Here is a 12,990-nt window from a genome sequence, read left to right on the forward strand (position 1 = left end):
TCATTTTTATAAAACTTTGAAAAGGATCGCATAGTAAAATAGTGTGTAAAATTTTGGCAAACAAAATTTTCATATTTCGGAGGTTACAAGTCAGAAAAAGATTGAGTAAAAGATTTTGAAAATTTCAGGTGATATTTGAGGTAATAAAAACTATTGAATTTAAATGTGGTTGATGAATTTTAGTAGGACATAAGTCCTTTGACCAAAAATGCTTAGTGTGAAGTTGTTGCTTATAAGTGAGATACGAATGGGAGAGTATGAGGATGGGAATTAACTACCCATTGGTTTTGGAAATTTCGAACTGTTGTGACTAATATCGAAGTAAGAAGGGTGATGGTGTGTTTATCATCGATTAAGAAATCTCTCGGGATAAGTTAGGATTCAGAGTCGCGTAAGAATGAGTATAGAATTTGAATTGCTAGAGTGACGGGATACAATTTCCTTTATGTATCGTTGCGCAAGTTTGTCCATTGTATCGGTTTCTCTCATGGCTAGAAAGTGAGCAGATTTGGTGAGATGGTCAATAATAACTCAGGTAGTGTCCTAACCGCCTACCATTTTTGGTAGCTTCGGGATGAAATCCATTGTCATCCCTTCCCATTTCCATTGTGGGATCTCGGGTTGTTGAAGTAACCCAGATGGCTTTTGGCTCACCATTCTCGCGAGGTATACAAAAAATCTTCTTACTATAAATAACTTTCGCTTTCATCCTTGAAAGCCAGTCGTTCCAACTATTTCATCAAGCTTCCTGACTTGATGAGTATTAGGTTAATCCGAAAGTCCATTCCAACCAAATCTTATTATACTACCATGAAAAACTCTATCAATCTTCTCAAATAACATCTGCTTGTGCGTAGGTAACTAATCCTTTCCAACTACTACCTTAAAACTTCCAAGTTTTGTTGGCATGAGGTCATCTCCAATGACCCACCTGTTAATTTTAAGGTACTACCTTAAATTATCCCTCTATTTCTGCCAGCTTACCATTAGCTTGTCCTATAGAATACTTAACTCTCATGGTTGTTAATGGCTTATTAGTCATAACACTAAGGTTCTTAGGTATAAGGTTTCTATCGCTCTAGTATTAAATAATTTCGAGACAATAAAACGTTGTGACGAAACGTACCCTAACTGAAATCAGGATCCATGCGAGTCTCCATAGCTGAGATAACGATTGCTCTACCGCAAGTAAGTCTAATGTTTTCCTAATTGAGAACTTTTTCCTTAAGTGTCCAGGGTGTCTATATCTATAACAAATTTTAGGGTTACCAATTTTTGCAATCAAGGCCCTCCTTGTACAGTATCTGGGCTACGTGGTTATTCTTTCCTTACCTCTAACATACCATAATGCGTATACTCAGGTGGTTCCTACCAAAATTTTCTCTGAATCACTTCATATTCCTTATATAGTAACATTGGGACTTCTGCATGATTTACTTCAATATAATCACGCTGTCCTGGTGTCATTATATTGTACTAAATCGTACGTTCATTCCAACATCACTCCATATGGTCAACGTAATGTGATCACTTCAAGTTCTACTCAATTTCACCTAACGGTGCTTTATCTATGCTATCTCAAAACAAAATCTACATAAATAAATCTCACGGTTTCTCGGTGTGGGTGCGTAGGTTCCGTAGGTCATGCATCAATGCCTAAATGTCCTGAAATTTCTTCAAAATGTTCGGGTTCAAGTAACGTCGTTAGGTTCCTTTCTAGAAATTCAATCTGAGTCTCGTGTTGAGTTATACGTGTAGCAAGTAGTAATACGATATGTCTTGAGGCGACTTCTAAGTCTTTGGGTACGGATGAGCATCAGTAGAAAACACTATGACCTTGTGAAAGGAGATGTCCTCCCAACTTCTCCAATGCCTAAGAGTGTTAGGGACCTAAGTCCAGAAGTGTCGTTAGATCGTCGAGTAGTGGTGCAGAATGAAGGAGATAAGTGACGGTCATGAAAGTGTACGGGATACGGGTCATCTTGCGAAAACTGAAAATCCTTCTAACGTTCATACGTTGTACGTGGCTAATTAGAGTGAGCTCAGGGGTGTGGTTACTCCGACAAGTCCTCGCATATCTCCTCCTCCGAGGATCAACCTTAGTGGGCGTGTATTCCAAGGGGTACTCCTCCTAGATTGCGTGAACTAAAGCTTTGATCTCTGGAATGGTGAAATGGTAGTAACAAGTGGATTACATTACTAGTACTTAGGGTTAGACGAGTGGGAAAAGGATTCAGAAAAACATCTGAACTAGGAAGGAAAAATTCTCCAAGTCGGTACAGCGAAAAGCAGACGGATAGCAAGCATGTAATCAGGCTTAGTAAATACAGCATCCTAGATCGTCTACAGCAGTACATAGCATGGCAGTAATAACAGTATGAACAGAAGTATCATGCAAAAAGCAGATAGTAGCATGCGGTAGCGAGAATAAATAGCAGCATACAGTAAGTTCACATACCAGTGAAAGTAGGCAGTAGCATGCAACAAGTTCATATAGCAGTAAAAGTAAGCGGTAGCATGCAGTAGTAGTAAGCAGTAACATGCAGTAATATAATACAGTAGCATGCAGCAGTTCCGCAGAAACAGGTAAACAAGCAAGTTGTAGATTAGTCCTATTAGTGAATCCTACTCGGCCTGGTCTAGACTCACCAATGCAACCTAATTCCCTACAACCAATGCCCTGATACCAAATGTGACGCCCCGTACAAAACCATCGTGTACGATTCGTCAAAAACAGGATCTTTACACGGTTAAACACTATATGCTGTTTGAAAACCATTTTTGCATTCATAAAAAGATAGCGTATACAAAAGATAACGTGACACATAGGTCATTACAAAGCCATTATTCAAATAACATAAGTTGTGAATGCAAGATAAAAGTTACATGATTGAGACATCTCTAAGTAATGCAGCGGAAATCTAACACAGCAGGTCCATAACAGCAAGTCTATAACACCAAGACAGCAAGTCTAATAGCGGAAGCAACAACGTCTAAGCACCTGAGAAATACATCCTTAAAAAGTCAACACAAATGTTGGTGAGCTATAGTTTGTTTGTAATCAGTAATGTAATGTAGGCCACGAGATTTCAGTGCTTCAACCAGCAGTTTAAATCAGTAATTCAAATCAGTATGATAAAGTATATGCTTATCCGTGGGCACTTGGTAACTAACTTAACGTAATATTACCCCCTAAAAGTACATTTGGCGAGTGCGTAAGTTTACAAATTATTAAACACCAGTTAAATGCTAGCGCGACTAGCCCGAGTGGGGATGTCAAACCCTATGGATCCATATCTAAGATTCGCGTTCACCGGTTCAAAAACCAATGACTAAACGTTACCGAGCTAAGGGGAAAGTTTATGCCGTTGTATAACCCACACATATATAAAGTTTAGTACTCGTGCCTAGTATGTAAAACGTAAAAAGCGCAGGAATTCTCAGTCCTAAAATAGTTAAAGTAAAAAGGGATGCTATAACTCACAGTATAAGAGCGGTAAAGTCGATAATGAAGTATGCAAGTAGTAAGTCGGTCCGAAAGGTCGTCAACCTAAGTCAAAGGTCCCTAAGTCAGTATGTTGTCCCAAAAAGGTTTTAAAGTGCATAAATTAAGTTTAAGTGTCATCATCATCATCATTCATCATCATAAAAGCTAAGTAAGTTTGACAAGAATAGAGATCGAAACAATAGGCTGACTTCGGTCAGCTGGTACGACCTCTAGACAAAACGAAAAGACGCGTAATCAGTGGCTATGGCTCCATATATGAGTCCCCTAACCGCTGACCAATTTTCAGAACCTAACTCATCTTAGTTTGACCGTGGCAACGGTTTAAGTGGGAGTAGGTCAGAAATTTCTGCACAACGTTAATAGGGTGTAGTGACTTTCGGAAGGCCATAAATCCTAAACCATAACTCGGATTAAGACGAGGTCTAAATGGAAAATAATCTACTCGAACCGAACTAACTGAAAATTAACTTTATAGTAGCCCAGGTGGTCAGATCAGATCCCGAAAATAGTAAGCAAGGTGCTCCGGTGGGATTCTTAGTGCTTGATGCTCATCACGGCTCTCATCCTTGATGCTTGTAGCTTCAAGTGTACAACTCGTTGATAGGTTAGCATCACTTTGACCAAGATTCTACCATAAACACACAATATGTTAAGACCAAGTAAGAACATAACTCATTTAAGAGTCTTAGATGGATGATGAACTAATGTTACATCATATCCTTAGTCTTAACACAATTACAAGTTACATTTACAACTAAAGCTACAAACTTTACTTCAATCAAGAAAGTATGAACATAATCTAAGTCAAATGAAGTGATGGAACCCTAAGCTAGAGAGCTTGGATCCTTTTCACATAAGTTATAAGGTCACAAAGCTAGAAAGCTTGAACCTTTAGTGTTCTTGAAGACCTTGAAGCATAAAGCTTAGATCTTTAAGTTACATGAAGACCATAAACACAAATTTTGATCTTTATAACAAAATAATGAGATCATAAGTTAGGAAACTTAGATCCAACAAAAGATAGGAAGATTCAAGCTAGAAAGCTTGCATCTTGGTTGTTCTTTAAGATCTTGAAGCGTAAAGCTTGGATCTTTAAGTTACATGAAGATTACAAACACAAGTTTGAATCTTTATAACAAAATAACAAGATTAAAGTTAAAAGATATAGATCTACAAAGTAGGTGAAGATTCAAAGCTAGAAAGCTTGAATCTTCCATGTTCTTGAAGGATTCAAATCTAAGTTTGAATCTACAAGATGTAATCAAGATCAAAGCTAAAAAGCTAGACTCATGATGATGATGATGATGATGAATTCGTGAGAGAGATAGGAAGAAGAAGAAAAAAAAATCAATACTTACACTTTTTAGAGAGAGAAAGAATTAGAGAGTGAGTGTGTGTGAATTATAAATGAAAACAAGTGTAAAATGGATAGAATAAGGCGTGTATTTATAGGTGAATGGGGTAAGGGGAGGGGGTGTTGGCCGTGATTTTCATGGGGGACAAGGGGGGACAAACTTTTGCTTTTTGGTTAATGGTTGTCTAAAGTTGGTGCTTATGTTAGGATCCCATGCAACATTAAGGATAATACTTGACATAAATGCTAGCATGTTTCCTCTAATAAATGGGCATTTGTCTTACTTATTAATGGGTTACTAGCTATTAATAATTGGGCTAATTAAATAGTCCACTAACTAGTGTAGGGTGGGCTAAGGCCCAACAAGGTAGAAAGTCCAACAAGACTAACTAGTATGCATAAGTAAATTACTACACGTAATTAAGCATCCAATAACCCAAGTAATTATTATTATAAAATAATAATTAAGATTTCATAGTCATAATATTCCGATTACGACAAAAGTTAAATGTGTACGCAATACGCAGTTTGTTCGTAACGTCAAGTGACACTAACGGTCATAAAGGCTTCCGGTGATCAAGTTAAGCATCATACGTACTTAAAGGCACGTTTTAACACATAAATGAAAGTAAGCCATGTATATAAAGATTCTAGAATATAAAATAGCACAGTACGCACAAATACGCAGTTTCGCAAAAACACAAGGCACAAAAGCAAGTCGAAAAAGTCGGGTCGTTACATCGATGATGAGGACGATGAATAAGTAAAGATGATTATGTTATGATATAATTATGATTATGATCATGATGATGATTATTGATTATCGAAATGGAAGTATTAATATTACATAAAATCACAAATAGACGGTAACGATGATGTTAAATGAATTATGATAATAATAATGGGTTGATTATGAAGAATGATAGAATGGGTATTATGAAGATCATGATGAAGTAACGGTTATGATATAAGGATGTTAAAATGATTGATGATGATTCAAAACAGAAAACTAAGTTAAAAGATATTAAAATCTTAATAATAATAATAGAAAAACTGATACGGAGTAATGGATAAGGATGTTATCGGGTTAGCGGAACGTCGCGGGTTCAAACCCGGACTTGGGCATTTTTCTTAAGGACTACTTCTTTGAGGTAGTTTACTTATTACTCATTATTATTATTATTATTATTATTATTATTATTATTATTATTATTATTATTATTATTATTATTATTATTATTATTATTATTATTATTGTTATTATCATTAACATTAAAATTAATATTTTAATTGAAATTATAACTATCATTATTATTATCTGTTGTTCCCTTGATAACAACAGGAGTATTGTAGAGGGGAGGGGGGGTGAATACAATTTCTTTTGAAATAACTTAACAGTTAAACACGATTAGTATTCAAGCATGCAAATAAATAGAGTCACAGGTAATTTTCAACAGTTATTCTTTATTGATCGAATCACAAAGAATCACAACTATCCTTGGCGGAATGATAGTTGGTTGATACAGATTACCTAGATTATAGCTAAGAGGTAAACTAACAGCTATTACACGTTTTGACTTTATAAAAATAAACCCACACCACTAGTTGTTACAATAGTGGATACAACAATTTATAGTAGTCCTATTAATCGTGTAATGGTTCTATTGTCCACTGGTACATAGGATGTCTGTACTTGTGGGGACAACTACATCAGAGAGCATGCTCTCCTCTTTCCTCTTTGGTAGCTATTTGCAGGAACACCCCAATTTGATTTGGCACCACTATTTGATTAAACAAATCGAATGTTGTGTTCTCTAGGTGTTGACAAAGTATAACCCATGTCTGCACATGCGTTAAACTTCTGCATTCCCACGTGGTCTTGTAAGGTCACTTGTCAGCCGCCGACGCGTGTCCTTTTCTGTTCAACTTTGTCTTTAACTTCTGTTAATAGTACCATTGATATAGACCACTCGGGAAACTACTATGCTTATAATGGAGCATAGCTGTCTTGTGTAGTAAGCTGCATTCCAGCTGTGCTGGTTCTTCATTGCTGAGCCACTTCATATTCTTGATTTGCTGAGTACACATCCTGTGCTGATTGAAGAACACTGTCTACCTTATGCTGGTAGACTGAGCAGCAAACTAAACACTCGACACATCAAAATCTGCTATCTATACATAAACCAACTTGTGCTGACTGCACATAACATTTTAGTGCAAATAAATTACAGTTTTATCATAATTAAATCCTTAATTATTTTGGGGACTCAACAATCTCCCCCTATTTGATGATGACAAAACCTATGACATATAGAGAAAACACTAAAGTCAGCACCGAGGGACCTAATGAAAAATAGGTAGTAAATTTGTCCCTTTTTAAGTTTGTTTTTGGGATCTTTTGCTGAGTTATCCATATCTTATAATTTGGTATGATTTTGAAGATAAACTCATTTCACTTTCAATACAACAGAGTATGTACAGTAACTACGGCAACAGCAAAATGAAAGGTGAATTAAACAAAAGATACAATTTGAGCACATAAGAGACTATCTGTCTTTATCTTTATCTCGTTCTTCTTCAGATAGCTCCTCTTGTTTGATTCTCCAGGCTTCAGGGAACAGATAAGGTATACCAGCAGGGTTAAATACAGGGATATGAGGAGATAGAATGATGGGGCCTCTTCTGGTTGGTCCTTCACCAGTAGATTGCTTTCCTTTAGGCTTTTGAGAAAGAACTTCTTCTACATTCACTACTGGTGCATTCCTAAACCTTGTGGCTTTCTTGAAGAGCTGTTGAAGTTCAGATTTAAGTGTATTTTTTATAGCACTTTCACCTTTACCAATGAAATACTCCAAGATCTCCATCTATTCACTAAATCCTAGGGATCTTAACTCGTCATAGTTTATTCTTTCTTGAACATTATTCTCCCTTATGACATTGAAAGCTCTTTTTGACCCTCTGTTCACTTTGATGATCCTGCTGGGATTGGATCTTCTATTCATCACATCACCATACCTACTCCTATAATAATGATCAGGAAATTCAATGGTACGGACAGGTTCTATAGGAGCAGTAGCAGGTGCTTTCTCAGTAGCTTCCATCTCATCAAGTGCCTTATCCTGTTCTTTGACAATGGCTTTAGCTAATTTTAGGGACTCAGCCTCTAGCTTTCTATCAGTAGCCAATTTGTCTTCTATCTCCTGAAGCCTTACCCTCTCAGCGAGTTCAGCATCATCAGCCTCCCTTCTTTGAATTTCAGCTTGTAAGCCCAACAAATAATCGTCGGCAGAAATTTTCAGGGATTTTGCTGTTTCAATCATCTTTCTAAAATGTCCCGTTCATATTGATTATAAACGTTCCATATTAATTGATTTCGTTGCGAGGTTTTGACCTCTATATGAGATGTTTTTCAAAGACTGCATTCATTTTAAAAACAATCATAACCTTTATTTTATCAATAAAGGTTTTAAAAGAATTACGTAGATTATCAAATAATGATAATCTAAAATATACTGTTTATACATGACCATTACATAATGGTTTACAATAGAAATATATTACATCGACATATGTTTCTTGAATGCAGTTTTTACACAATATCATACAAACATGGACTCCAAATCTTGTCCTTATTTTAGTATGCAACAGCGGAAGCTCTTAGTATTCACCTGAGAATAAACATGCTTTAAACGTCAACAAAAATGTTGGTGAGTTATAGGTTTAACCTATATATATATATCAAATCGTAACAATAGACCACAAGATTTCATATTTCAATACACATCCCATACATAGAGATAAAAATCATTCATATGGTGAACACCTAGTAACCGACATTAACAAGATGCATATATAAGAATATCCCCATCATTCCGGGACACCCTTCGGATATGATATAAATTTCTAAGTACTAAAGCATCCGGTACTTTGGATGGGGTTTGTTAGGCCCAATAGATCTATCTTTAGGATTCGCGTCAATTAGGGTGTCTGTTCCCTAATTCTTAGATTACCAGACTTAATAAAAAGGGGCATATTCGATTTCGATAATTCAACCATAAAATGTAGTTTCACGTACTTGTGTCTATTTTGTAAATCATTTATAAAACCTGCATGTATTCTCATCCCAAAAATATTAGATTTTAAAAGTGGGACTATAACTCAATTTCACAGATATTTCTTTTCTCGGAAATAAGACTTGGCCACGGATCGATTCACGAACCTATACAAATATGTACATATATATATCAAAGTATGATCAAAATATAATTACAACCATTTTTATTATGTTTTAAAGATTTGAGTGTATTAAGTCAGCTGTCCTCGTTAATAACCTACAACTAGTTGTCCACAGTTAGATGTACAGAAATAAATCGATATATATTATCTTAAATCAATCCACGACCCAGTGTATACACGTCTCAGGCTAGATCACAACTCAAAGTATATATATTTTTGGAATCAACCTCAACCCTGTATAGCTAACTCCAACATTACTGCATATAGAGTGTCTATGGTTGTTCCAAATAATATATATACATGGGTCGATATGATATGTTAAAACATTTGCATACGTGTCTATGGTATCCCAAGATTACATAATATATTAAAATACATGTATAATACAATATAAGTTAGCTAGGATATGATTTGTATAGATTTGTTAAACATTTCCCGTAGCTAAAAAGATCAAAAATATCCAATCTTGTTTTACCCATAACTTCTTCATTTTAAATCCGTTTTGAGTGAATAAAATTGTTATGGTTTCACATTGAACTCTAATTTAAGAATCCAAACAGAAAAAGTATAGGTTTATAGTCGGAAATTTAAGTTACATGTCAATTACTAAACAGGTAGTCATTTCCGTCGAAAGAACGACATCTTGATGACCATTTTGAAAAACATAATTTCACTTTGAGTTTAACCAAGATTTTTGAATATAGTTTCATGTTCATATGAAAAATCATTTTCCCAGAAGAACAAATTTTCAATCAAAGTTTAACATAGATTTTAATTATCCAAACCAAAACAGCCCCCGGTTTCACTACAACGCCGTATATCCAATTTTATGGTGTTCATCGTGTTTCCAGGTTTTAAATCATTAAGTTAGCATATTATATAGATATAGAACATGTGTTTAGTTGATTTTAAAAGTTAAGTTAGAAGGATTAACTTTTGTTTGCGAACAAGTTTAGAATTAACTAAACTATGTTCTAGTGATTACAAGTTTAAACCTTTGAATAAGATAGCTTTATATGTATGAATCGAATGATGTTATGAACATTATTACTACCTCAAGCTTTTTGGATAAAACTACTGGAAATGAAAAAAATGGATCTAGCTTCAAAGGATCCTTGGATGGCTTGAAAGTTCTTGAAGCAGAATCATGACACGAAAACAGTTCAAGTAAGATTTTCACTCGAAATAAGATTGTTATAGTTGTAGAAATTGAATCAAAGTTTGAATATGAATATTACCTTGAATTAGAAATATAATCTACTGTAAATAACAAAGGTTCCTTGATCTTAGATGGTTACTTGGAATGAATTAGAAAGCTTGGAAGTAGACTTGCAAACTTGGAAGTATTCTTGATTTTTATGAAACTATACTTATGGAATTTATGAAGAACACTTAGAACTTGAAGATGGAACTTGAGAGAGATCAATTAGATGAAGAAAATTGAAGAATGAAAGTGTTTGTAGGTGTTTTTGGTCGTTGGTATATGGATTAGATATAAAGGATATGTAATTTTATTTTCATGTAAATAAGTCATGAATGATTACTAATATTTTTGTAATTTTATGAGATATTTCATGCTAGTTGCCAAATGATGGTTCCCACATATGTTAGGTGACTTAAATGGGATGCTAATAGCTGATCATTATATTGTATATATCAATAGTACATACATCTAAAAGCTGTGTATTGTACGAGTACGAATACGGGTGCATACGAGTAGAATTGTTGATGAAAATGAACAAGGATGTAATTTTAAGCATTTTTGTTAAGTAGAAGTACTTTGATATGTGTCTTGAAGTCTTTCAAAAGTGTAAGAATACATATCAAAACACAACATGTATATACATTCTAATGGAGTCGTTAGGTCTTCGTTAGTCGTTACATGTAAGTGTTGTTTTGAAACCTTTAAGTTAACGATCTCAATTAATGTTGTTAACCCAATGTTTATTATATCAAATGAGATGTTAAATTATTATGTTATCATGATATTATGATGTATGAATATCTCTTAATATGATATATACATTAAAATATCGTTACAACGATAATCGTTACATATAAGTCTCATTTCGTAATTCTTGAGTTAGTAGTCTTGTTTTTACATATGTAGTTCATTGTTAACACACTTAATGATATATTTAAATATCATTTTATCATTTTAAATATAGTGTATCAATATCTTAATATGATACATATGTATTTAGTAGACGTTATCATAACGATAATCGTTATATATATCATTTCGAGTTTCTTAACTTAGTAATCTCATTTCTTATGTATATCACACATTGTTAATATACTTAGTGAGATACTTACTCATCATAATCTCATGTCAACCATATATATATGTCTATATATACCACAACATGTAGTTTTTACAAATTTGTAACGTTCGTGAATCGCCGGTTAACTTGGGTGATCAATTGTCTATATGAAACTTATTTCATTTAATCAAGTATTAAAAAGTTTGATTGCTTAACACGTTGGAAACATTTAGTCATGTAAATATCAATCTCAATTAATATATATAAACATGGAAAAGTTCGGGTCACTACAGTACCTACCCGTTAAATAAATTTCGTCCCGAAATTTTAAGCTGATGAAGATGTTGACGAATATTCTGGAAATAGATGCGGGTATTTCTTCTTTATCTGATCTTTATGCTCCCAGGTGAACTCGGGTCCTCTACGAGCATTCCATCGAACCTTAACAATCGGTATCTTGTTTTGCTTAAGTCTCTTAACCTCACGATCCATTATTTCGACAGGTTCTTCAATGAATTGAAGTTTTTCATTGATTTGGATTTCGTCCAACGGAATAGTGAGATATTCTTTAGTAAAATATTTCTTCAAATTCGAAATATGGAAAGTGTTATGTACAGCTGCGAGTTGTTGAGGTAGCTCCAGTTGGTAAGCTACTGGTCCGACACGATCTATAATCTTGAATGGTCCAATGTACCTTGGATTTAGTTTCCCCCGTTTACCAAATCGAACAATGCCTTTCCAAGGTGAAACCTTAAGCATGACCATTTCTCCAATTTCAAACTCTATATCTTTTCTTTTACTGTCCGCGTAGCTCTTTTGTCGACTCTGGGCGGTTTTCAATCGTTGTTGAATTTGGATGATTTTCTCGGTAGTTTCTTGTATTACCTCCGGACCCGTAATCTGTCTATCCCCCACTTCATTCCAACAAATCGGAGACCTGCACTTTCTACCATAAAGTGCCTCAAACGGCGCCATCTCAATACTAGAATGATAACTGTTGTTGTCGGAAAATTCTGCTAACGGTAGGTGTCGATCCCAACTGTTTTCGAAATCAATAACACATGCTCGTAGCATGTCTTCAAGCGTTTGTATCGTCCTTTCGCTCTACCCATCAGTTTGTGGATGATAGGTAGTACTCATGTCTAGACGAGTCCCCAATGCTTGTTGCAACGTCTGCCAGAACCTTGAAACAAATCTGCCATCCCTATCAGAGATAATAGAGATGGGTATTCCATGTCTGGAGACAACCTCCTTCAAATACAATCGCTCCAACTTCTCTATTTTGTCATCTTCTCTCATTGGCAGGAAGTGTGCTGAATTGGTGAGACGATTAACTATTACCCAAATAGTATCATAACCACTTGCAGTCCTTGGCAATTTAGTAATGAAATCCATGGTAATGTTTTCCCATTTCTATTCTGGGATTTCAGGTTGTTGTAGTAGACCTGATGGTTTCTGATGTTCAGCTTTGACCTTAGAACACGTCAAACATTCTCCTACATATTTAGCAATATCGGCTTTCATACCCGGCTACCAAAATTGTTTCTTGAGATCTTTATACATCTTCCCCGCTCCGGGATGTATTGAATATCTGGTTTTATGTGCTTCCTTAAGTACCATTTCTCTCA

Source organism: Rutidosis leptorrhynchoides, chromosome 10 (assembly GCF_046630445.1).
Source record: "Rutidosis leptorrhynchoides isolate AG116_Rl617_1_P2 chromosome 10, CSIRO_AGI_Rlap_v1, whole genome shotgun sequence".
NCBI classification, from domain to species: Eukaryota; Viridiplantae; Streptophyta; class Magnoliopsida; order Asterales; family Asteraceae; genus Rutidosis; species Rutidosis leptorrhynchoides.